General features: G+C 41.4%; 2 pseudogenes; both read left to right on the top strand.

The window, feature by feature from the left end:
* LOC148133886 (uncharacterized) overlaps positions 1-15,126 on the top strand; it is a 47,855-nt pseudogene extending 32,729 nt beyond the window's left edge.
* A 5,521-nt stretch (positions 15,127-20,647) lies between these two features.
* Positions 20,648-24,963, top strand: part of LOC148133885 (uncharacterized) — a 47,831-nt pseudogene continuing 43,515 nt past the window's right edge.

Below are 24,963 nucleotides of genomic sequence, written 5' to 3'. Positions count from 1 at the left end.
GATCTGAAACGTTTCCTGTGATTTCTCTCCACAGATGCTGCCAGACCTGCTGACCTTTCCCAGCAGTATCTGTTTTGTTGTTGTTATTGCTGTTGACTCAGTCTTCTGTACTGCACTAACCTGTGGCACTATGGCAGTCATGTTCTCTCATTCTTACAGTCTTATCGAATGCCACATGAATCTCATTTGATATTTTTCCACCCAACACTCCAACAATAACATTTTCTGTCAAGTGAACTATTTTGGAATTGAAGAAAGGGGACGTTATTGCATCAAAGAGTTTGATTCACTGTGTTACTCCCCTGATGTAAAACACACTGTGCCAGATATCTCCCAGCCAGCAGGGTTAGTGTAGCAGCCCTGACATTTACAGTGTGCTGTGGGAGTGAACAGCTCAGTGTTTACAATACTGCAAACATTTATAAACATCCAACTGTGAGCTGGCAACAACGAATCCCTTCGATACTAACTCATTTCCACCCCCCTCCACAATTTCAAACTTCAACAGCTAAGAAACAGGGTGGCTTTACTCAGTATCGATATGTGACCTCCTATAAACACCCCACCTATAAACCACATTCACTATTTGGACAGACATCCCGTGTGACACTTGGTGCAATGATGTGCCATGCTGTGGGGCCAAGAACATCATTCAATCCAGGGTAATGAGGCAGTACAACATATATATCTTTTTGACAATCAAAGGATTCAACAATATACATCTATAATTCATATTCTTTTAGCAGTGTGCTACGGATGGACATGAATCAACCGGTGACCCAGATATATTATCCAACTCAACAAGTCCCTGAATCCTGAGCATCAGGTCAACTGAACATCCCAACAGCAGAGCTAACAATCAGTCCGTATGGCCGGATGTTTTTGTCCCGATTGGACCCTCGGAGAAACACAACAATATCAATTATCCTAAATCGCACACCAGTCACCCGAAACCAACTTGCCATTCATCAGTGAAAAACCCTATTGTACCACCCAATCTCCACTGTTCTGAGCCCCGTGGACCAGGTGGAAGAACAGAGATCTCGCAAAGTTGACGGGATACTGCCCTCGATGGTGTAACTCTATGGTCTCACATTGAATTGGTTTTAAAATATATCCATACGATTCACCTAAAGGTACTCACAAATAACCATAACAATAATCAAAATAATAATAACACTTATCCAAACTGGTAATCAAAGTCCAAATAACAATCCCAAACGAATGTACGTGGGAGCCCCTTCACATTGACCAGTATTGCTTCAGGAGCATCAAAGGGTAACAGCAACAAAGTGCAACATGGGAAACATCCTGTTAGACAATGTTGTTTGTTCCTCTGTGTGAGAGCTGTTACCACTGTACTCCAGATCTCAGTATTTGTCCTAGTAAACTCCACATCACAGCACTGTCCACCGTTTTACAAATGGCACAACTCTCTCGTCTTTTTGCCAATCAAATAATCCAACATTACACATCATAATTGGAATCCTATGTTCAACGGCCCTCCCAGTGAACTATCCTCACAAATATCATGCCCCCACACATCCACTGACTGAAAAAAACAGACAAGATGGTCAAAGCTATCCATGCTGACATTCTCTTCTCACTCTGTAATGACTTGTTCAACTCGATCGTTGCCCACCTGTTGTATCTGGGCCTATTTAGAACGAGCTGCCTGAGCAAGACCCCAACACAATCCCTCCCCATCAAGGAATGGGAAACACCAGGTATCACTAACAGGTGGGTTGTTATAAAAACCCATCTGACCAATAGCAGGCTTTGGACTCCCACAGACAGAGAGAGAGAGTGGTCTTGCTAAACACTTTCTAGACCAGCCAGGGCTTGTGCTCAGCCCAACCCCATCAAGGTGGGCTCTGGGTAAACCCATTCTGCACAGTATAGAGAAACAGGTAATGCTGCACATTACTGAGGAACCTACTAATCAAACGAATTTCTTTGAACTCAATAAGTAAGGATACTGGAATTTGGCATCAGTATTTGCCTTGCTAAATGGAAATAAAATGATTAAGAGTCATAGAGTGGAATAAGTCTGATTTAATGCAGAGATGTACGCAACTTAAGTTGTTATAAGACTTACCAGGAATACCAACAACAGCAAGGATGGTGCAATATACTTTGACGACCTTTTGTATTGGAAGATGCATTTTGTTGTTTGTGAAACAACCTCTCCCTGCTGCTGCCAATCAGTTGGAACGGGAGCATTCCCTCGAAACTGGAACTGACACAGTAACAGTATTTTTTTTTATATATACTGTATTGTATCTCCACAGAGAAATTGTGATTATATCTTAAATTTTTTATGTCATTTTGAACAAACAAAGTATGACAACAGGTTTATTTTAGTGATGTGATATCATTGAGATTTTCCGCTGTAATTGAATACCCTAAAGACTAGATTAATCTGAACCTATCAGGCATCAAAGTTAATTTCAATTTATCTTCAAATGACAATACTTGCATTGTTCCATATCCTAACAATGCCATACATATCTAAATATCTTCTGATATTCTTTTTCATGAAGCCCTTCATTTTGCTGAGGTTATACAGTCATTCAGTACCTCATGCTGTCGAGCTCCTTGAGAGCTGTTCTGCTGCACCCTGTTGTCCCACTGTTGTTCTTGTTCATTCAGTTTTACACCACATTTGGGAAATTCTATCTGTGAACGAGCACTCTAATACAGAACTTGAAGCTGATACTGAGGATATCAAGAACTGGAACTGATACTCAGACAAATACGAGAAAAGAAACTAATTCGGAACCTTCCCTTCAGAATTACAGAATGACAGAATCACATAGAGGAGAAATAGCTGGGCAGCCTATCATGTTTGTCCCACTGAAATTATACTGAATCCACGTTCATCCTATTTTTCAGCACTTGGCCTGTGGGCTTGAATGTTATGATATTTCAACTGTTCATCAAGTATTGTTTAAAGGTTGAGAGGTTTCTCGTCTCAACTACCCTCCAGTCAGTGTATTGCAGGCCCCTTCCATCCTCGAGGAGAGAAGTGTTTTCCTCATGCTCCCCCTTAAGCCTTTCAGTTTAAAATTATCCCGCCTTGTTATTGGACATTCGACAATGGGAAAACAACTACTGTTTATCCGCAATGTCCATGCCCCACATAGTATTATATACCCCGATTCCTGCTCTAAAGAAAGCAGCCCGAGTTTATGAACCACCCTCTTCACAGCTGCATTGTGACACCCCCAGCAACATTCATGGAGAATCTCCTTTGCACTTCCTCCAGTCCAATCAGTTCCATCCTCTGGTTTCAGTGAGAACTGCACACAATTCTCCAACTCTGGCCAAAACAAAGTCCTGATTGATTCTGTTTTTTTGAAGTGGGAACCACGAGGTAGATGAAGACTGTGCAGTAACCATTTTCTGCATGGACTTAATCAAGATCTTTGATAAGGTATCGTATGGGTAGGTTGTTGAGTAACGTTAAATCTCATGGGATCCAGGAGAGCTAGCCAACTGGATACAAAGTTGGCTTGATGGTAGGAAGTTTTATGAAGGTGTAGAGGTACTGTACCTTTAAGGGAGTTGAAAAGCTAACAAAACTACCTGATCGAGCATAAAGTGTTCTGAACAAGGTGACAATGCAACACGTGGTCGACACAAATAGAACAGTTAGCTTGCCATGAGACAAAACGCAATTCAAATTCGGCCAATCAGATTTAATTATGTCCCAAGATACCAAACTCCAATCAAGTTTGAATTTAATATTTTAATAATATTAAAACCAATGATACGATCTGATGTTTTAGGATATAAGACCGGACACTGCTAGCACAAGAGGTCTCTGAAAGGTGCCTGTCTGGGGAAGGGGTTTGCACAGCAGAACATCGAGGCCGACCTGGTGAGAATCTGAAGAGGAAAATCTACAAAGGAGATGCAGCAAAGCTGACTAGGTTTGAAACGGGATTTTATTTTGTAAATCTTTACCAGGATTTTTTTGTCAGACTAGTATTGTAGAGTGGGAGGAAAAGATAAGTTTAAGAGAAAGAAGTTTTAAATAGATGTTGGTTTCAATATTCTCTGTTCGACTTAAAGAATAAAGTTGCTAATTTTTATTTTAAATAGTGACCTCTGGGAAATTTCTTTGCCTCTTGAATTTTAACAGATTACAGCACGTGTTGCTGGTTTAAATTAGCAGAGGGGTTTACCCCATGCCATAACAGTTTGGGGGCTTTCGTGCACGATTTCAACAGGTTTAGACAGATCCGCGCTGGGATTTGGACAGATTTGAATCGATTTGGGGAATGTCAAAACCCAATGGATTTAATTACTTGCAGGTTAGTGTCCTAGATCTTTAAATAAAATGTGGGTGGGACAATTTGTTTAATTTCAATGACTTGTGGTTGGTTAAACGTGAGAGAAATGGCTCTTAGAATTGCCAAAGAATTTCTGGAATTTGAAGATGATTCTCAAATTTGCCAAGAAAGTTTAGAAAGTAAGAAAAAGGCCATACTTTTAGAATTAGTAAAGAAGTTAGATTTGGGTTTGACCAAGGATTAAAGTTAAGCAGAAATTATAAGGGAATTACGCAAACACTTAGGTGTATTAGAGAAACAGATAATTGCAGTCGAGGTGGAAAAACTTTAATTACAATTGAGGAAAATGTAGTTAGGATATAAACAAAGACAGAGAAAAGGAAGAGGGAAAGAGAAAGAGAGAGAGGAGAAAGAGAGAGAGAGAGCCAAAAGAGAAAAATATAAGTTTTTTAGCTGAGCAAAGAGGGAGAGAGAGAGACGAAAGGGAGCGAGAAAGAGAGAGAGAGAATTAAGAAAGAGAGAGACCGTTCTTCACTGAGCAAAAGGAGAGAGAATTTGAACTTGAGAGGTTGCGACTTCGTCAGCAAACTCAAGTTATCAGGAAGGAGATTAAAACAGATGGTAGTGATATAAACAAATATGTCAAAATTCTGCCGCATTTTGATGAGAAAGATGTCGAAACATTCTTTATTTCATTTGAAACGTTGTCTGGGCAGATGGAGTGGTCCCATGTTTGTTAAGACTAAACTGGGAGGCGGAGCAAGTTATGTCAGATGAGGGATCAAGAGATTATGAAGAGGTCACACACGCTATTTTAACTGCTTATGAATTGATACCAGAAGAATGCAGACAGTGTTTCAGAAACAAAAAGAAGGATCCAGGTCAGACTTATTCCAAGTTCGAAAGAATTAAAAATAGCCATTTTACAGATGGCTGCATGCTTTAAAAATAGAGGATGTGTCAGGCCTTAGGAGAGGCTATGCTGCTGGATAAGTTTAAAAATTCTCTATCAGAAATGTTAAGAATTCACGTGGAGGAACAGAAAGGTCAGAAAGTGAGAAGGGCATCAAGAATAGCAGATGGATACATGTTGGTGCATAAGACAAGCTTCCGGCAATAATCTTGTACTGTGAGATACAGAGGTTGGGAGAAGTAAAGATCCTACACTGCAAAACCATGAGAAGAGAGCACTGGTAAGAATTTACCACAGGACAAAAAAGAAGCCAAAGACGGTGGACAGGGAGTTTGAAAGGCCTCAGGTGTTTCCACTGTGGTAAAGTGGGACACATAAAGTCACAGTGCTGTTTGGTGAAGAAAAGCATTATGGCAAAAGATGTGGTAAAATAAGCTAAGCCAGTAGCATTAGTAGAAGTAGAAAAGGAAACCCCAAGAAGAGCCGAGGAGCTGCAGGAGAGTGCACAGTCTGGGCAGGGGCTGGATATGGAGTTAGTATCTGATCTCTACAACTAATTCACCTCTGTGGGTAAAGTTTACTCAGAAAGAACAAGGGGGAGTAGGACAAGAAGTTATGATTTTGAGAGATACATAATCTAACCAGTCGCTGATAGTAAGGGATGAGTGAATATGCACCTTTTCTGATCTGTTACACGAGAGTGTGGCAATTTGTGGAATAGGTGGACAGAAATTTAGCATTCCCCTACGTCTGATCTATTTTGAAGTGCCAACTGGGACTGGGTAATTTGCATTAGGAGTGATTGACTGAGTTCCAGGAATCCAGTTTGTTTTTGAGAATGATTTGGCAGGGTCCAAGGTGGTCCGTTGTTGAGGAGAAACCCAAGGAAGACCAAAAAACTGAGGAGTTAAAACAGAAATATCCTGGTATTTCCACAGACTGTGTGGGAGCCAGATCCCACTATCATAAATCACAGCACGAAGTAAAAACTAAAGAGAAAGCTGAAGGAGTTGAGGTTCAGTTAGCGGATATCCTGTCTGATGAAATGGTTCAGGAAAAAAAAACCTGAACAGGTCGAGGGTCAGACAGAAGTGTTTAGGCCTGAAAGGCTAATGGACTTGCAACAGGAGAACAAGATGAAAAAAGATATTTATATATGTGGATGTGTACTCTAAAAAGGATGCAGCGAATAATCCTGAGGATTTTATTTGAAAGATAGAATCCTAAGACGAAAATGGAGATCATGGCAGGTTAGTACAGAAGAGAAATGGGCCGAAGTGCATCAGATTGTGTTGCTGGTAGCATATAGACAGGATGTGTTACGGATAGCAGATGGAATACCAGTAGGAGGTCGCCTCGGGGTACCAAAGGCTCAGGCTCAGGTACAAAATATTTTTTATTGGCCTGGAATGCACAAGGGTGTGGTTCCCTTTAGCTGTATGTGTCATTAATGCCAAATGGTAGGTAAACCACAGGTGGTAATAAAAACAGCAGCTTTGTTGCCAATTCCCACATTGAAGAACCTTTCATGCGGGTTATAACTGATTGTGTAGGTCCCCTCGCGAGAACGAAAAGTGGGAACCAGTGCTTGTTAACCTTAATGCATGTGACTACCAGATTTCCAGAGGCAATTCTATTCCGGAGTATCAAGGCCAAAAGGGCTGTGGGGACTTAATGCCTTTCTTCACATTGTATGGGCTACCCAGAGAGATTCAGTCGAACCAAGCATCAAATTTTACTGCTCGGCTGTTTAAGGAGGGTATGGATAGTTTAGGTATACAGCACTTTAAATCCAGTGCGTATCATCCTGAATCCCAGGGAGCTTTAGAAATATGGCATCATACTTTGAAGTCCATGTTGAGAGCATACTGTCAAGGTTATCTGAATGATTGAGATAAACGTATCCCATTCGTATTGTTTGCCATTAGAGATGCGCCAAATGAATCTACTCAGCCCACTCCCTTCGAGTTAATATTCATGCATGAAGTGAAAGGCCCTTTGAAATTAATTAAAGAGAAGTTTATTGGACCAAAGTCGGAGATCTCACAATTAGATTATGTATTAGAAGTGAGGGTGAGTTTAAATCGAGTAGGTGAGTCGGCTAAACAACTTCTAAAGACGGCACAGCGTGGAATGAAGCAGGTGGCAGATAAAAACGCTCTCTGACTCGGACCTTTTCCAAGTGGATATCGTGTTACCAATGATAGAAGAACCCTTCAAAGCCAGGTTTAGTGGTCCCTATCAAATTGAGAAAAAATTGAGTCAGGTGAACTATCTAGGAAAGATGCCAGATGGAGAAAAAAGAAACCTTTATCAGGCATGTCATGTGAAGGTATTGAATAAATGTTAGACGAGAGAGAAAGAACTGGAGAAACATGTGTTAGTTACTGCCCCACAGAGTGAGGAATCAAATACAGATGGTGTGGATTTTTATATGTCTTAAAATGTTTAAAAAATGAAGAAATCCTTAAGGAGTGGGATTGGTTATTGATCTATCTGTCTCAGGAACAAAGAACACAATTGGAAGATTTGTCACTGAATATCAGGATATATATAAAAGTCAGATAGACAGGGCAAATGCTGTTGTACATGAAGTAGACGTAGGGAATACTGTTCTGATAAAATAATAGTCCTACTGGCTTAATCCTCTCAAAGGCAGACAGGTCCAGAAGGAGGTGGAGGCCGTGCTCAATGACAATTTCATCGAACCAAGCCAGAGCAAGGGGAATTCGCCGATTGTCTTGGTTGCCAAACCAAACGGGACTCAACGGCACTGCATGTATTATCGCAAGGTCAATGCTGTTATAAAATCAAAATCATGTCCAATTCCGAGATTGGAAGACTGTATCGAGAAAGTCCAACAAGCCAGTTACAATCACCGATTTGGACTTACTGCGGGGTTACTGGCAATTACCTTTATCAGAGACAACAAAGGAAATGTTTGACTTTGTAACCCCAAATGAGCTCTATCAGCTTAAAGTTTTTTTTTGGAATGAAGAACACACCCGCCGCATTTCAAACACTCATGAACAGAGTGTGCCTGGGTTAACAAGCTTCTATTTGGAAGATGTAGCGATCTTTAGTAAGTCCTGGAAATACCACATGATACCGTTGGCCGAGCCCTAAGAATGACGGTGAGAAGCAAAACTCGGAATATACTTAAACAAAACTGAATTCGTGAAAGCACTGTTGACATTTTTGGGACGCATCATCGGTCAGAGAAGGTTGACCACACAGAAAACAAAAACGAAGGCCATCGAGGAATTTCCATGACCAACCTCGAAGAAAGAGGTGCTTGATTTTCTGGGACTCAGCGGATTCTATTGGAAGTTTGTTCCATACTTCAGCAATGTAGTGGCACCGCTAATAGATTTGCTGAAGAAGAACACAGAGTTTCACTGGACAGAACAATTCCAGGACGCATTCAACCATTTGAAAGCAATATTAACCACGAAACCAGTTTTAGCGACACCAAATTTTTCGAAATCCCTCAAAGTTTTCATTGATGCTACTAACAGGATTTGTAGCTTTACTCCTACATGAAAATGAGGATGGGATTGAACTGCCAATTGGTTATTTTTTGAAGAAACTCAACATCCACCAGAGGAAATACTCCACGATCGAAAATGAACTGTTGAATTTGGTACTGGCCTTACAGCATTTTAATATGCATGTCACAAATGACATGTCAGAGATGGTTGTGTGCAAGGATCATCGTCCCCTTAAATTCTTCGAATGCTTTAAAGACAACAGCATAAGACTATTTCACTGGAGTCTTATGTTACTGACTTTCAATTTACAAATGGTGCATATTGCTGGTTGTAAGAATGTCATCACTAAATTACAGTGAATTTAGCTGATAAAGTATAGATGTGCTTGGTATCTATTCAATGTTTTATATATATATGCGGGAGGCAGTTAAAATGAACTTAGATTAAAGTCATATGTATGTTGTAGTGATGTGGCGAAGGGATAGAGAAAAAGAAGATGCCATGTTTTCATTATGAAGACTTTTTTTTCTTTAGGGGACGGTGGTATGAAGGTTTAGATGTGTACTGTACCTTGAAGAAAGAGAGGAAGCTGGCAAGGACTGACGGAAAGCACAGAGTGTGCTAAACAATTTAAAAAGGGAACATTTGCTTGAAACAAATAACGGGGGTTGCGTTGCCAGGGGAAAAAAACAAATTCAAATTTGGCCAATCCGTTTAAATTATGACTCAGATATCAAAATCTAATCGAATTTGAATTTTACTCATGATTTGGAGATGCCGTTGTTGGACTGAGGTGTACAAAGTGAAACATTACACAACACCAGGTTATAGTCCAACAGGTTTAATTGGAAGCACACAAGCTTTCGGAGCGACACTCCTTCATCAGGTGATAGTGGAGGACTCGATCGTAACACAGAGTTTATAGCAAAAATTTACAGTGTGATGTAACAGAAATTATACATTGAGAAATTGATTGTGTGCTAAGCCTTTCATCTGTTAGAATACACTGATAGTTTCACTTCTTTCATGTGTAAATCACAAAACCTTTTTATTCAAGTAGCATTCTCGGGTTAGCTGTTAACAGTGGTGATAGCTAGACAATATGTTGAAGGTGTTGGCCACCTGTGTTCTCTGTCTATGCCATGATGTTTAGATTGATTCTAATCTAAAAAGTGAGATAACAGAGTTTTACATAAATTCATGCCGTTTTTGAGCTCAGAGTTCTACATGAATGCATGCAGTTTTTGAGCAAAGTACAATGTAACTCTGCAAGTACAAATTCACCCCACAAAATATATGTGTGCATTTGGGTCTTTGTCTGTCTGTGTGTGTTTGTCTGTCTGGGGTGGGGGTTGTGAGTGTGAGAAAGTGTGTGTGTGTGTCTGTAGTGAGTGCAGAGTGTCTTAAGTCTGTGAGGGGGTGCATGTGTGAGAGTGAGAGTGTGTGTGTCTATATGGGTGTGTTTGAGTGTATGTTTGTGCGTCTGTGTGTACCTGTGTTCGTGTGTATGTGAGAGTGTGTGTGTGGGAATATCTGTAGTGCAATGGTGATCACCTGTAATGTGATATGAACCCAAGGTCCCGGTTGAGGCCCTCCCTATGGGTACCGAACTTAGCCTTCACCCTCTGCTCGGCCACTTTTCTCTGCTGCCTGTCCAGAAGTGCACCTTGGAGGATGGTCACCCAAAGGTCTGAGGCTGAATGTCCTGGACCACTGAAGAGTTCCCCAACTGGGAGGGAACCCTCCTGTCTGTTGATTGTTGTGTGGTGCCCATTCATCCGTTGACGTAGCGTTTGCTCAGTTTCCCCAATGTACCATGCCACCGGGCATCATTGCCTGCAACGTCTTAGATAGACAACGTTGGTTGAGTCACATGAGTACCTGCCATGTACAAGGTGGGAGGTGTTCCCACGCGTAATAGTGGTTCTCTGAATGGTACCTGTCAATAAGAAACGTTGTGCAAGAGAAGACAGAAGAAAAGATGACCCAGGAAAACACAGAGGAAAATTTACAATGCTGGCTGGTTTTGAAACATGATTTATTTTGTAAATCTTAATTCAGTTTTTAAAAAAAATTGGACCAGTATTGTAGAGTGAGAGGTGAAAGATAGATTTAAGAGAAATGAGTTGTCAATAGCTATTGTTTTAAGGTTCTCTGTGGGACTTAAAGAATAAAATTGTTAGTTTTTACTTCAAATAGTCACATCTGGGATAAATCTTTGTATCTTGAAATGTAACAGTTTACGGCACAAAGTCAGCTTCTGTGTGTTGGGTTTACATTTGCAGAGGGGTTTACCCTGTGTTGTAACAACTGATAAATTTCAGCCCTATCTCATGGGCGGTTGAGCCATAGGCTTGATGTGACAGGGAATTTGGTGACACCAGGATCACTGATTGGCAATCCCATTGTCTTGTACCATAGGCTCTCACAGATTCAAAGAGCCATGGAGGTTGATAGCATGGAAACAGGCTCTTCAGCCCAACATTTCCATGCCCTCTAGTCTCAGACTTTCCTACCCTGGGGACAAGCGGTTGGCTGTCAACTTACTCCATGCCTCTCATATTTTACTCCAATAATCCTTTGATTGAGTGACTTGTGCTTTGGGGATGGGTGGACAGACAGGGATTGTTCCTGCTGGAGTTCAGACGAGTTAAGTATAACCTGATCAATGTCTATAATGTCTCTCATGATCTGGATATGGTGGATGGGCAATGGATGTTTCTCCTTGTGGGTGAGTTCAGACTGTGGGCACGGTTTGAACATTAGTGGGGGAGTCACCCTTTTTGGACACAGATGAGAATTTAGTTTTTAGGGCTGTGTAACTTTGGAACTGATTGTCCCCATCCCATCACTTTCTGGGACAACGAATATATTTAAGTTACAGGTAGATGTATTCCCTTGCATAATAAGAATCTAAGGTTACTCTGGGGCGATGGGTATGGTGAATTCTGAAATGGTGGAGTCAGTTCCAGCGCGCAAGTGACCGACTCAATTCCAGTTTCATGTGTTTCTGTGTAATAATTCAATATCTGAATTTTTATTATTATGATTAATAGCAGTAATTTTGAACTCTGTTATTTTGCATTTGTGTGTGTTTTTAGCGAGAGAGAGAGAGAGTGTGTGTGTATTTCTAATGGTGTTCCTAAGTATGTTGATGTGAGACTGTGCCTGTCTGCCTGCATGTGTCCATCCGAGTGCACAGTCTGAGTGTCGATGATCCCATGGTGTAACTGTCCATAAACCCCAACCTGTCTCTGCCCCAGTAATAATACACAAAACATACAGACCACTGTACAATCATACATACTGTCACAGTCTCTCACACTCGATGCCAAACACCCACTGCTCTCACTGTGTCACACACAGTCACTGACTCTGACACACCCACATACGCTCTCAAACTCAATTTCCTGCTCTCAGACTCTCATACTTTGCAGCGAAAACCCTCACACTCACACCCCTCACTCTTATTCAGTCACTCTCATTAAATGACACATTGCACTGTCGGCACGCGTGCGCGCGCACACACACACACAATGCACATTCTTGTCCTTGCTCACTCAAACACTCACACAGATGTAATCACATGCTCTTACACACTATCACACACCCTTGTGCAGAGAAACACTGTCACACATGCACACAGTTTAATCTGATCAACCATATGGTCAAATATCTTGACTGAAGAGTCAATAACAAGGGGCACACTTTTAAAGTGAAAGGCAGGAGTTTTCAAAGTGAATTTGAGGATTATGTTCCCACCAGAGAGCGGTGGGAACCTGGAATTCACTGCGTGAGTGGGTAATTGAGATGGGAAACTTCCCAAACTTTAAAAAGCACCTGGTTGGTCACATGGTGCAGCCAAGGCTCTCGGCCTAGTGTGGAACGTGGGATTTGTTTCGGGATGAGTGTGCTATTGGTGGCAGAGACTTGTTGGGTCGAATGTCCTCTCCTGTACGGTATTAATCGATGATTCTATGATATCACATTCGCAACATTCTCAACTGGATGGAAGCATTCTATACATTCATTGCAAATTTCCTTGTTTGATTCTCTCCGTTCTGCTCGGTTAGATTCACGTTTCCAAATGTCCACATGAACAGTTTCCATTATCTGGGAGGAGAATCTTAAGCCTGACCGAGCTGGATGAATTTCCTGTGTTAATCTGACACACAGGGATTTCAGAAATCTAAATAATCCTTTGCATTCAACGTTCCTTTGATACTGTATGTGTGTGTGTGTGTGTGTGTGCGTGCTTACATGTGTGTGTGTACGAGTGTCTGCATGTGTGCGCACCACCATGCTGTCTAGACAGTTTATCTTTTACACCATGTTAGAGTATTTCCTGTGCGCTGTTAGAGTTAACGTTAATGCTAGATTTTGTGCATCGCCAGGAATATGAGTAGGTGCCAATCAAGAGTAATCTTACATAACAGTTGCCATCACTGCTAATGACGTTACACAATGCATTGTACTGTGAGGAAATTAACAGCAGTCAGTATCATTATATTGCACTGTCATTCTTAGACTAAACAATATTATTAAATGACACTTTATTGAAGATTTTCTTAAATTAGCATCATTCCACAACAGCAATGACGAGTGGAATGATCTATCTAGCCTTCACAAAATATTCCCTACACATTGGGTTTCATCTTCCCTTCCTCTGGGGAACACGCACACACAGACACACACACACACACACACACACTCAAAGAAACTCTAATGTTTGGGAATTCATGGCCTGAGCTTTGTAATTAACCCCCTGATGAACCAGCCACGCTGAGGTAGAAAGCCATCTCTTGTTTGCTAAAGGACTGCCACTAATTGTTTTGACACAGTTATTATATGGTCTCATTTAATCTGAGGGAGAGATGGCTTGATTTATAAAGAAGGTGAAATTGAGGACCTCTGATGGATTTCACACGAAGCCAGATAATGTAAGGGATTTTTTTTATTCTTCATGAAAGTTTGGTTACAATTCTCCAAATAAAGAACATTTACTATCCTCTTATTGCAGCCTTTGGTGTTCTTGGTAAGACAATGTTATTTTTCTTCTTGGACAGTGAATGTCTTGGTGTTCATGTAACAGATTTCAGGAATAATCCTCATTGCAGAGTCACTTATCCATCAGAAGGAACTGGGGAATACAGACTCAATGATGCACATTTATTGAGCAGCGCCTCCAGGATAGGTATCAGCAAAGAAAATCAACTCTTGGATGTTAATGCAATGTTTGTGTCCAAACAGAATGTTTTATTGGAATCAAGAAATATTTAGCAATTATCTAGAATTAGTTTAGATTTTGCCATTAGTGAAATATAAAGTTTATTGGAAGAGCACAGACTTTAAATTTTCAATGTTGTTTTGACCTCAAAATGCAGTCCGTTCGTCTACATTGTACACAAATCGTTGGGAAACTCGCTGTAAACTCACCTCCAACTATTTCCCAAACATTTCCGTGATATTTCTTTATGGAATCCGACTTCTAATCTCTTCTCTTTCATTCTTACAGCAAACCTACTGGTCATCGTCATTCTCTCCAGTGGAAATTATGGACTTTCTAAATGTATCTTGCCTTACATAATTGCCATGGCAACTGCAGATTTCCTGGTGACATTTTTTATTGTAATTGTGCATCATATTTTGAATTATCACTTTACACATTCATTTCTATCCTACAATGCTGTTTGTTAGTTCATTCTCTGTGTTAATCCTGCCACACTGGATATGTCTGTGTGGTTCACTTTCTTCTTTGCAATTTACCGGTTTGTAACAATCTGTTGTCAGAAGTTCAAATTAAACTACCGCACAGTGAGAACTGTCACTGTGATTTCAACCACGCTGTCTGCCCTGATTTCTTTTTCTGGTTTGCCTATGACTCCAGCTGAATAATTTCAAGCGTTGCCTGGGGCTGTCGCTCCAATATGGCCTTTTATTTTTCGCCTTCAGGTGAGGCCTACTCTTGGCAGAAATAAATTTTAGTTGCATGGCTGCCTTTTTGTTTGATATTACTGCTTAACTCTTTGACATTCCAGCGTATTTTAGTGACAAGCAAAGTATGCAGCGCACTGTGGGGTCTCAGCAATGAGAATAGCACTGATCCTGAGATGAAAAGCAGAAGGAAATCCATCGTGTTACTGTTCAGTGTATCAGGCAGTTTTGTCCTATTGTGGCTAACAGCAGTCGTTAACTTTTTAACCAGCGAGCTCACAACAACAGCGTATTACCGAGGTGATAACACAGCTCCAACATATTTTGCCACTGAATCTGGGTACATTCTCATGAGTTCCTGTACAAACCCACGTATTTATACAGCTACAAAACCAAATTCAGGGAAGAGATGACGAAGATGATGAAACATCCTTTCCTTTTGATATTGACGTTGGTTAAGAAAAAAGTTAAACCAAACCTTTCTTCATGAACTAAGTAAATATTAGCCCGTGATCTCACTCAGAACAGCCTATTCTGATGTGGCTGAGGATTGCACTTGTGAATATTAAATGTTCTTAAAATACATTTTTTTCATGCTGTACACCGGCTCATTTCTCAGAGGGAAATAGTTGTCATGGTGTTTACCCTCTATACAGTCAAATCATTGTCACTGTTTTACCTGACAGGGGCTAACATCACAACGACCTATTTTCATTCAGCAGCATCGCTGTTTTAATCCTGAACAGTCGTTCAGCCCTTTGAATTGCACAGCCTCACCTTCATTTACCAGATGGATGGCACTGCTCGCTTCTGATTCTATTCTGACCTGAACCTTCTGAGAGAAGATTGGTTCACTGTCAGCTGGTTTATGATGCACACTGATGCCAACAGAATGGATTCAATCCCTGTCACTGACTAAGGTTCAATCCCTCTCACTGACAGAGATTACCACAAAGTACACTCCTCCTCAAACGAAGGATGGGAATCAGAACCAAGAAATAACGTCTGTGTCAGTCTAACAGTTACTGTTAGCGAAAACATTGCTACACCGCCTTTTTAAAGGAATTTGGTGCAAGATATTTTGAAATGAAGCAAAGCCAGCAGTGTTTTCTGAAAAGCAAAACGTGGCTAAACAGTCCCTAATCTATGAGGATAAACGAAGCCGGATGGATGCAGATGTAGCGCATTCGAATTTCTAAAGGACATTTATAATGTTACAGCCCGTTCTCGAAGCACATGGTGATGGGGTTAGTATGCTAGTTTAGAGCGAGAATTGAGTCATGATGAGAAACAGATTGAGGAAAAATGGGTCATTTGCACATCGTTAAACTCTAACGAGAGATCAGTGCTTGTACATTCATAATCACAAACTGTACTCACACTAATACAGAGTCAAGAAGGAAATTGATGAGTTGAACAATAAGTCTCCATCAGGAATATTTAGTTAAGATGAGTAAACAAAAAATAGCAGATTGAGTATAATATTGTGCATTGTCCATCTCGTATTCAGCATGGACAAGCAAAATATTCATTAACTGAAGATGACTGGAGAATGTTGAGATACAGGACAGTCTGGGTGGCCTATACAATCGAATAATAGTTTTTGGACAAGTACATCAAACAATTATGAAGGAGAAATAAAAGCTTTTATTTGAGTGTTGAAGAAAATCTTGGAAACAGACCTTCAGTATTGACCAACTTTATTCACGATATATATATATATCATGGGAAGCAGTCAATAAAGTGCTCCGAAATACAATCAGCTACAAGGATTTATACAGTATTTCAGCTGATCCAATACTAGCAAATAGCCACTAGATGGCCTACTCGCACTTTCCTTGGATAACATGGGATCTTGCCAAAAGTATGTAGAGTCATAGTTATAGATGTACAGCATGGAAACAGACCCTTTGGTCCAACTCTTCCATGCCGACCAGATATCCCAACACAATGTAGTCCAACCTGCCAGGGCCTGGCCCATATCCCTCCAAAACCTTCCTATTCATATCCCCATCCAGATGCCTTTTAAATGTTGAAATTGCACCAGCCTCCACCACTTCCTGTGGCAGCTCTTTCCATACAGTATCACCCTCCGTGGTGGTTAAAATGTCTATTGATTTCGGCTTATGCAAATAATATGTGGGCGGCACGGTGGCACAGTGGTTAGCACTGCTGCCTCACAGCGCCAGAGACCCGGGTTCAATTCCCGCCTCAGGCGACTGACTGTGTGGAGTTTGCACATTCTCCCCATGTCTGCGTGGGTTTCCTCCGGGTGCTCCGGTTTCCTCCCACCATCCAAAGATGTGCAGGTCAGATGAATTGGCCATGGGAAATTGTCCGTAGTGTTAGGTAAGGGATAAATGTATGGGTGGGTTGCGCTTCGGCGGGGCCGAAGGGCCTGTTTCCACACTGTAAGTAATCTAATCTAATCTAAGACATCACGGACCCTGGCACCTGGGAGGCAACACATCAACTGCAGGTTTCTTTCATTCCTTCTATCTGTCCGTCTAAATATTGAGTCCCCAGCGAATAACACTCTCCTCCTTTTTCCCTCTTTCCTTCTGTACAACAGGGATAGAGTCTGTGGCAGAGGCCGGCACCCCAATGCATGCCCGTGGAAACCCCCCCTCCCCCCAACAGTATCCTAAACAGTATACTTTTTTCAGGGAAATTGGTGCACTTTTTGTCTGTATATAAGTATTGTCGTGTATTGGAACTCTTTGTATTTAAGAATAGAATTGCTATGAATTGGAGGTGTTTGCATTTCTCTGGAAATATTGTTGTGCATTGGACCTGGTCTTGTTTTACATTAATATTTTTCTGCCTTGGAGCTGGACTTGTTTACTTTAATATTCTTCTGCCTTGGAGCTGTTCGTGCATCTGCATCAATATTGTTGTCTCTTGAATTTCTTTGTGTTTCTACCTAAATATTGTTATATATTGTTGCTGTTTCGGTTTAACTTTCAATGTTGTTGTGCATTGGAGTTGTTTATGGTGACAGATAAATATTAGGATTAATTGGAGTTGTTCGGGTTAATCCATAAATATTGTTGTGTATTCAAACTGTTTTGAATTGATTTATTGTGGCCACGTGTATACAAGTACAGTGAAAACCTTTGATTGCAAGCAGTAAAGGCAGGTCATTGTCAACAAAGTCATATATCGGGTGCGTTGCCACAGATGCCATACAAATTGCACTGCAAAAGAACTTCGTGAAGCAAGATCAGCATTAACAAGATCAACATGATTGGACGGTAAAGAGTCTGTTCAGCAATCAAGTAAAGGCAGGGATAAGCAACTGTTGAACCTGTTGGTGCATGTATTCAAGTTTCTGTATCTTCCACCTGATGGAAGAGGGTGTAGGAGAGCATTACCGAGGTGGAACGGGTCTTTGCTGATGTTGGCATTCTTTCCGCAGCAACAAAAAGTGTAAAAGGAGTTCAGGGATGAAAGGTTGGCTTCGGTGATGGTCTAAGCTGTGCACGCAATCTTCTCTGGTTTGTTGTGGTCTATGGCAGTGAGATTGCTGTACCATGCACATGGACAGTATGCTTTCTAGAGTGCATCTGTACAGGTTGGTGAGGCTTCTCATCATCGTAATGAATTTCCTCAGCCACTTGTGGAAGAAGATGCGTTGTTCTGCTTTCTTCTCTCCATGGCAAGTCCAGAAGATGTTGTCTATTCTCGACACTCCTTGGAACTTGACGCTCTCAATCTTCTCAACTTGTGATCAATTAATCGAGATGTGGACATTTTCTACTCCTTTCGTTCTTAAGTCACTAACCAGTTCTTTTGTTTTGCTAACACCCAGATAGAGGTTGTTAATATTGCACCACGTCACCAAGCACTCTATCTCCTTTCAGTATTCTGAATCATCTTTATTTGATAACCGTTCTCCCACGGTGGTGTCATCAGCAAACTTGAAGATAGTGTTTGCACTAAATTTTACAGCACAGTCATGGGTGTGGAGGAAGTACAGCTGCGTGTGGAGACTGCATCCTTGGGAGGCTCCAGTGTTGAGTGTTATCCTGAGGAAAGTGCAGTCATCGGTTTTCACTGAGTGTAGTCTGTGGGTCAGGAAACCGATGATCCAATTGCAGAGGCAGAGCCGAGACATTGTTGTTGTTGGAGCTTTGTGATCATTCTGAAGGGGATTATGGTGTTGAAGCCTGAGCTGTAGGCGATGAGTTGGAGTCTGACATAGATGTCCGTGTTGTTCAAATGTTGCAAGGATGAGTGCAGAGCAATGGAAATGGCGTCAACAGTTAACCTGCTGCGTTGTTAGGCAAATTGCAGGGGATTGAGGCAGGCTGGGAGGCTCGAGCTGATGTGGACTATGATTAGCGTCTCGAAGCACTTCATGACGATATAGAAGTCAGAAGCACGGGGTGGTAGCCATTAAGGTACGTTGCATGCACTTTCTTTGGTACTGAAATGATGGTGGTCCTTTTGAAGCAGGTACCGATTCCAGCTTATCAGAGGGAGAGGTGGAAGATGTCAGTGAAATGCCTGCACATAGGTTCGAAAGTACGGCCGAGGCCACTACCCAGGCACGTCTCTTTCCTTAGGTTCACTCTCAGGAAGACGAATCTGACGTCTGCAACAGTCACCAAGGAAACATGTGTATTGGGGCCTGACAGAACAGGTGACAACACGCCATTGGCATTTTGCTCGAACCGAGCAGAGAAAGTATTGACCACATCAAGGTGAGATGTGTCTTTGTCTGCTATCATGCTCTGCTTCACTTTGTATGCTGTTTTGTTTTTTTTTTAGACTTGACACAGGCGGCGGAGTATATCATTTATTGAGCCCTCTAGCTTGGTCTGTTCTTACCTTTTGAAAACTCGGATGGATTTGAGGAATTCAGACTGGGATTTTCTGTATATATGGGATTTCCAACTTGCATTTGTTATGGACCAGGCCAAACCTCCCTTAAAACATTTTAAGAAAGTAATCCAGACCCTAACTTTGCAAGTTGTACAGAGCAGGTGGAGGGTGAATATTCCAAGTGTGATGCGGTTGGCTCAGCCACGTAATTTAAAACAAAAAAATTGCAGTATTATCGAATGACACCCAAAGAAAAAAGAACAGGATAGATAATGGCTTAACCTATACTTAAACTCAACAGACTATCCCAACGTAACGATGCTTGTTCCAAATTCCTTCAACAATCCTCATAAAGACTATTTGGCACAAAAGGTAAAATCAAACACAGAGTCTAACAGGCGACAGAGGGAGAGAGAGATGGCAGCAGGATTCAGCATGGAACATCTTCTCCCATGTAGCTATTTCTTGGACCAGCAGCCTCAAAGTGACTGACTGTTTTCAGTGAACAGCCAGACTGCTGAAACCAACCAAACCAGAGTTCAGCTGAGCTGGGAGAACTGGCCACTCCCCTTTCATTGTACAATTCTTTAAAACTTGAAACCCTTTTGTGTTAGGCAGTATTTGTTAGTAATAATCAAATTAACCTTAAAACCTTTCAAACCTAGACATTTCAGAATGGCTGATTTTCTTTCTCGTGAAAAAAAGCCAACTAACTTTGTTAAAGGAGCGACATCATTATGCCTCGCCCCTTAACAAAAATGAACCATCAATATCCAAAAACAGTTTCATTTTAAAACTCCTTAATTTTAAACTGTTACTACTCTACAGCACACGTATACATTAAATTGACTATAATCATGCAAACATGCGTAACTACATATTGTTTCAGTTTATTTTACTCTTGACACCGAATGCTTCCAGCGAATGTGGTCATTTGCTGCCAGAAACTTAAGAGAATATGTTGGACAGAGAAAACCTTGGCTCTGACTCTAGCTACAATTAGCATTCTGTTTTGTTCAGTAAACATTCCCTTCTATTTTCGGTTTCAACCTGAGAGGATAATTGGCAATGTTCCGTGGGGCTGCCAAACAAAGTCAAGTTTTTTTACTGATCCCAAGTGGCAGGGATATAACTGGCTTGATAACATTTTAACACCTTTCGTCCCATTCGTGTTAATTCTGTTGATGAACACTCTGACAGTCAGGCACATTTTCGTGGCTAGTCGAGTCCGCAGGACACTGAGGTGTAACAGCAAGGGGGAGAGTCACAAAGATGTGGAGATGGAGAACCGAAGGAAGTCAGTGATTTCCCTCTTCACCATATCCATCAGCTTCATACTTCTGTGGTTACTGTACGGTACAAGTTTCCTATACTATGTCATTAATGGAACAACTATTGGTGCTTATGAACAAATTGGATACGTACTCAAGGATTTCAGCTGCAGTACGAACACATTATTTTATGCAATAACACTGTCCAAGTTCAGAGCAAAATTCAGGAGTGCGGTGCAAGAACTGGTCTCGTAAATTTGTTCTCTTAATGACTCAGCAAAATACCTCAGGGAGGTCTACAGTGTTTCCAGAGCAGAAACTGCATACGTATGCGAGGATTCCATCAGCACAATCACATAAATCCGAGTATGACACCGAGTTGGGAAGGGGAGAGCGAATGCAGTCACCATTTAATATGCTCAGAAACATGCTACTGTCCCTGATTGCCTGATGGATTGTCACATACGGAGACAAACAGAAAATGAGCAGTACCAGGTCATTCAGCCTTTCGATTCTGGTCTTCCTGCCATTCCAGAATATCATGGATAATCCAATTACAACATCAAATCAACATTCACGTCTGTCCCGGAGGTTCACTCCACCCATCCCCTTTCACACCTGAACAACAGCCTATCCATCTCTACATTAAAATTATTGACGATATCACAAAGGTACAGCTGGTAATGAGACAAGAGGTAACTAACAGGAGCAGTATAGAATGGAAAGAGGCTGGAGAAGTGATTTGATGCGTGTAGTTGAAACATTGGGTATTCACGGAATGTCTTGTGGATGAGTGCTAAACACTGGCAGGAGGGGTCTCTGCATTTCCCCTGCAGTGGAGGCGAGATAGGGGCAGAAACAGTCCCGACTGTATTATGATGATTGTCAGTCTCTCTCGGTACAACTCCCAATAAACACTTTATTACAACAAGAGAAAGACTCCAGATGCTGGTGATGCTCTCATCGAAATATGAAATAATTTTCTGTTGTTGTATTTATTCTTGAAAGGGTTTCTTAAGCCAAACTTCTGTCCACTCACAACACTTTTCCCTACCTTTTTCTATCTGCTATTGTGTCACTCCCTGTCCTTCTCTGCCTCTTTTTGTCTGTCATTCTATTTCACTACCTCTATCTCTATCGCTCTCCCTATCTCCCAGTTTCTTGCTGTCAGTCTCTCCTTCTGTTATTCTCGTGCTCTCTCTCTCTCTCTCTCTCTCTCTCGGTCTTTCTCTGACACTGTTTCTCTCACTTTTTGTCTGACTCGCTCAGTCTCTCTGTCTATCTCACTCATTGTCTCGCTGTCTAATTCTTCCTATGTCTCTGTCTATCTCCTTCTCTCTCTCTCCCTCTCTCTCTCTCTCGCTCTCTTCGTCACGTGCTCTCATTGACTAAATCAGAATTTTGACTCAGTTTAGCTTATTTTTACGTGCATTGACTCAAGTCCCTTCCTCATCCCTTCAGTCATTGATTTTACTGCAGTAAGTGATTTTGGAGAACACAACATGCTTGGTCACAACGAGCAATACCGTGACACAATATGAAGTATAGTTCTGTAACGTTTTGTTCATTCATCTGTGGCACTTTGGTTGTCTCTCTTCCTCTCTCTCCCACCAAGCCACTCCCCATTCCACCTCCTCCCCGCCCCAATGTCAGTGCGGAAGATTGTCTGTGTTTCTTTCTCTTTCGGTGTGTTACAGTCTCTGTGTGTAGGCGGCTTCATTGTTTTTGTGGGAATGTCCCTCGTTTTATCCTTCTTGCGTTTGTATGTTTCTGTGACTGTGACTACTTCTACTTATGTGTCTGCTGCTGTACTTTATGTTAAAAATCACCCAACATCAGGTCAAAGTCCAACAGGTTTATTTGGAACTACGAGCTATGAGACTGCCACTCTTTCATCACCTGTTGGAAGGAGCGGCGCTCTGAAAGTTAGTGCTTCCAAATAAACCTATTGGACTTTAACCTGGTGTTGTGCGATTTTTAACTTTGTCCACCCCAGTCTAACACCAGCACCTCAAGGTCAGTACTGTGCTTTACGGTCGTGAAGCTGTGTGTGTGTTTTGCTCATGTGCATCTGATGTGCTTCTGTCTGTGTGTATGTTCATTAAGTAGTTGAGTGTGTGACTGTAAATCATTGCATTCCTAGCACATGTGCGTCTACTGAGTGTTTGCATTACTGTCAGCGTCTCAAGATGGTTCTGTGACTCCATGTCTACCTGTCTCGGGGTATTATTGTGGGAATCCGCATGTGTCTCTGCCTGCCGGTGCTCCTGTTCAAACAGGTGATTGTATTGTTCAGACTACATTTCGCTGTCTGTCCATGTGTCAAGATTTTTCTCTATCTCCAGCAGGATGTGTGTGTGTGTGTGTGTTTATGTGTCGCTCAATATCTGCATCTAATTGTGCAGTTCTGTAACTATGTTTGAGTATGATCATGTGCGTATATAACAATGTTTCTGTTACCTTTTGCATGTTGGTTTGTAATGTCTACTTATGTAACTGTATTTCTGTACGTGTGGTAGGATGTGAATGTTTGTCAGAGTGTGGTTCTTTTTCTGCCTCGTCCTGAAACTCCCTCTCCTGAGAAAGGACGAGTGAATACTAACGGCAGATCCTGGTGCATAAATTGCACTCAATGGAGTATTACTGGGAACCCACGATAATTCAAGATATCAGTATCTCTAACCCCAAGAATCCTGAAAAGTGCATTGTTACTTCAATTCAAAGAAATAACTAACTGAGCAAGAAAGGGAAATACGCAATGAAGGGCAGGCCATGAGGAAACTGAGCAGAAGCTAGGGCCTGCACCGTTGGGATCCGTCAGATATGACTCCAACTCCAGCAGGCAAGGTGCAGGTAGTGTTTACGTTGACGGGGGTGGGGGGAGAGATTCCTTTTCGCTCTCTCCTTTTTGTGTATTGTTTTCATTTTGTTTCATTAATCTTCCTGATGTCTGGGAGGCCGGAACACTGTTGGTGGGAACTCATCATTTTGTTGGCTTGGAGAATGGAATCTTGGCTGTAGTCGATCTGGAGCTGTGACACGTTGCTGTAGTTGGCCTGGCGTGTGGTCTCATGGTGGCATCAGTGGGTCGTCAACTTTGGCTTTGTCAGTCCGTGGATGAGGGACTCCTGGTTACGGAAGACCACGAGAAGGGACCCTGTAGACCACGATGAATGAAGATTAACTTGATCTAAGTATGTTATTTTATCTTTCTTGTAGCTTAAAATTGCGTCAGATTATGGCGTGAATTAATGCCGCTAATTAAACAAGGTTACATTATTCTTGGGTCTTTTTTCAAAAGGTCTCATAAAGATAGAAGTTCCGATATGTCTGGAAATATATACGTGAGGGGGCTTTTAAGCTTTTCTTTTTAACACTTGTATATGAAAGGGGAGCGGTTAATTCTCCCAGTTCAAGGTTTGGTTTGGTTTGGTTTTGCAAGGCTATCTTGGATCTGATTAAATATATTCAAGTATTGCCTCAATTTGAGGAGAAGGATGCAGAAGCTGTTTCTCATCTCATTTCATAATGTGGCTAAACAATTAAAGTGGCCAGTGACCATGTGACTCTTATTAGTCAAAATAAAACTCTAAGGTAGATCTAGTGAGGTATTTATATCATACCATAAGATGGATCTGGAGCGTAAAGCCATTTTAAGTGCATATGAGAATGTGCTAGAATCCTACAGACAGCATTTCAGGAAAATAATGAAGGGGCCTGGTCAAACTTACATGTTGAAATCATCAAACAAGTTAATTTTGATTGGTGGTTAACAGAAAAAAAAATCATCAAACCTATGACGCTCGAGGAAAGACAATTATGTTGATGGATTTCAAACGTTTACTTCCTGATGTAACAAGTACTCATGTGCAAGAGCAGACAATGAAAACGGCACAATTATCAGTTGAAATGCCCAATGATTTTGGGTTGGTTGTGAAATCAAATGTTGGCATCCAACGTCAATTCCAATCCGTAAGGGATAGAAATTGACGAAAAGAGAAGTCCTCACGTTGTAAGGGAAATGCAGTTCTTGTGGAGATCGTGTGGATAACTTACCACGGGGTTAAAAAAAACCTTTGAAGGGGAAACACATGTACAAAGAGTCCAGTCTTTTCACGATAATAAAGCAGGACACATGAAACCACAGCATTGTTGTGTTAGGAAAATAGGATAAGCCATGTAGTTTGTTGGAATGGTAACGGAAAGCACAGTGGGGGCTACAAAGATGC

This window comes from Chiloscyllium plagiosum, unplaced genomic scaffold (assembly GCF_037043375.1).
Source record: "Chiloscyllium plagiosum isolate Xiang-an unplaced genomic scaffold, Cpla_swu_hap1 HiC_scaffold_186, whole genome shotgun sequence".
Taxonomy (NCBI): domain Eukaryota; kingdom Metazoa; phylum Chordata; class Chondrichthyes; order Orectolobiformes; family Hemiscylliidae; genus Chiloscyllium; species Chiloscyllium plagiosum.
This window is presented reverse-complemented; position numbering and strand designations above follow the sequence as displayed.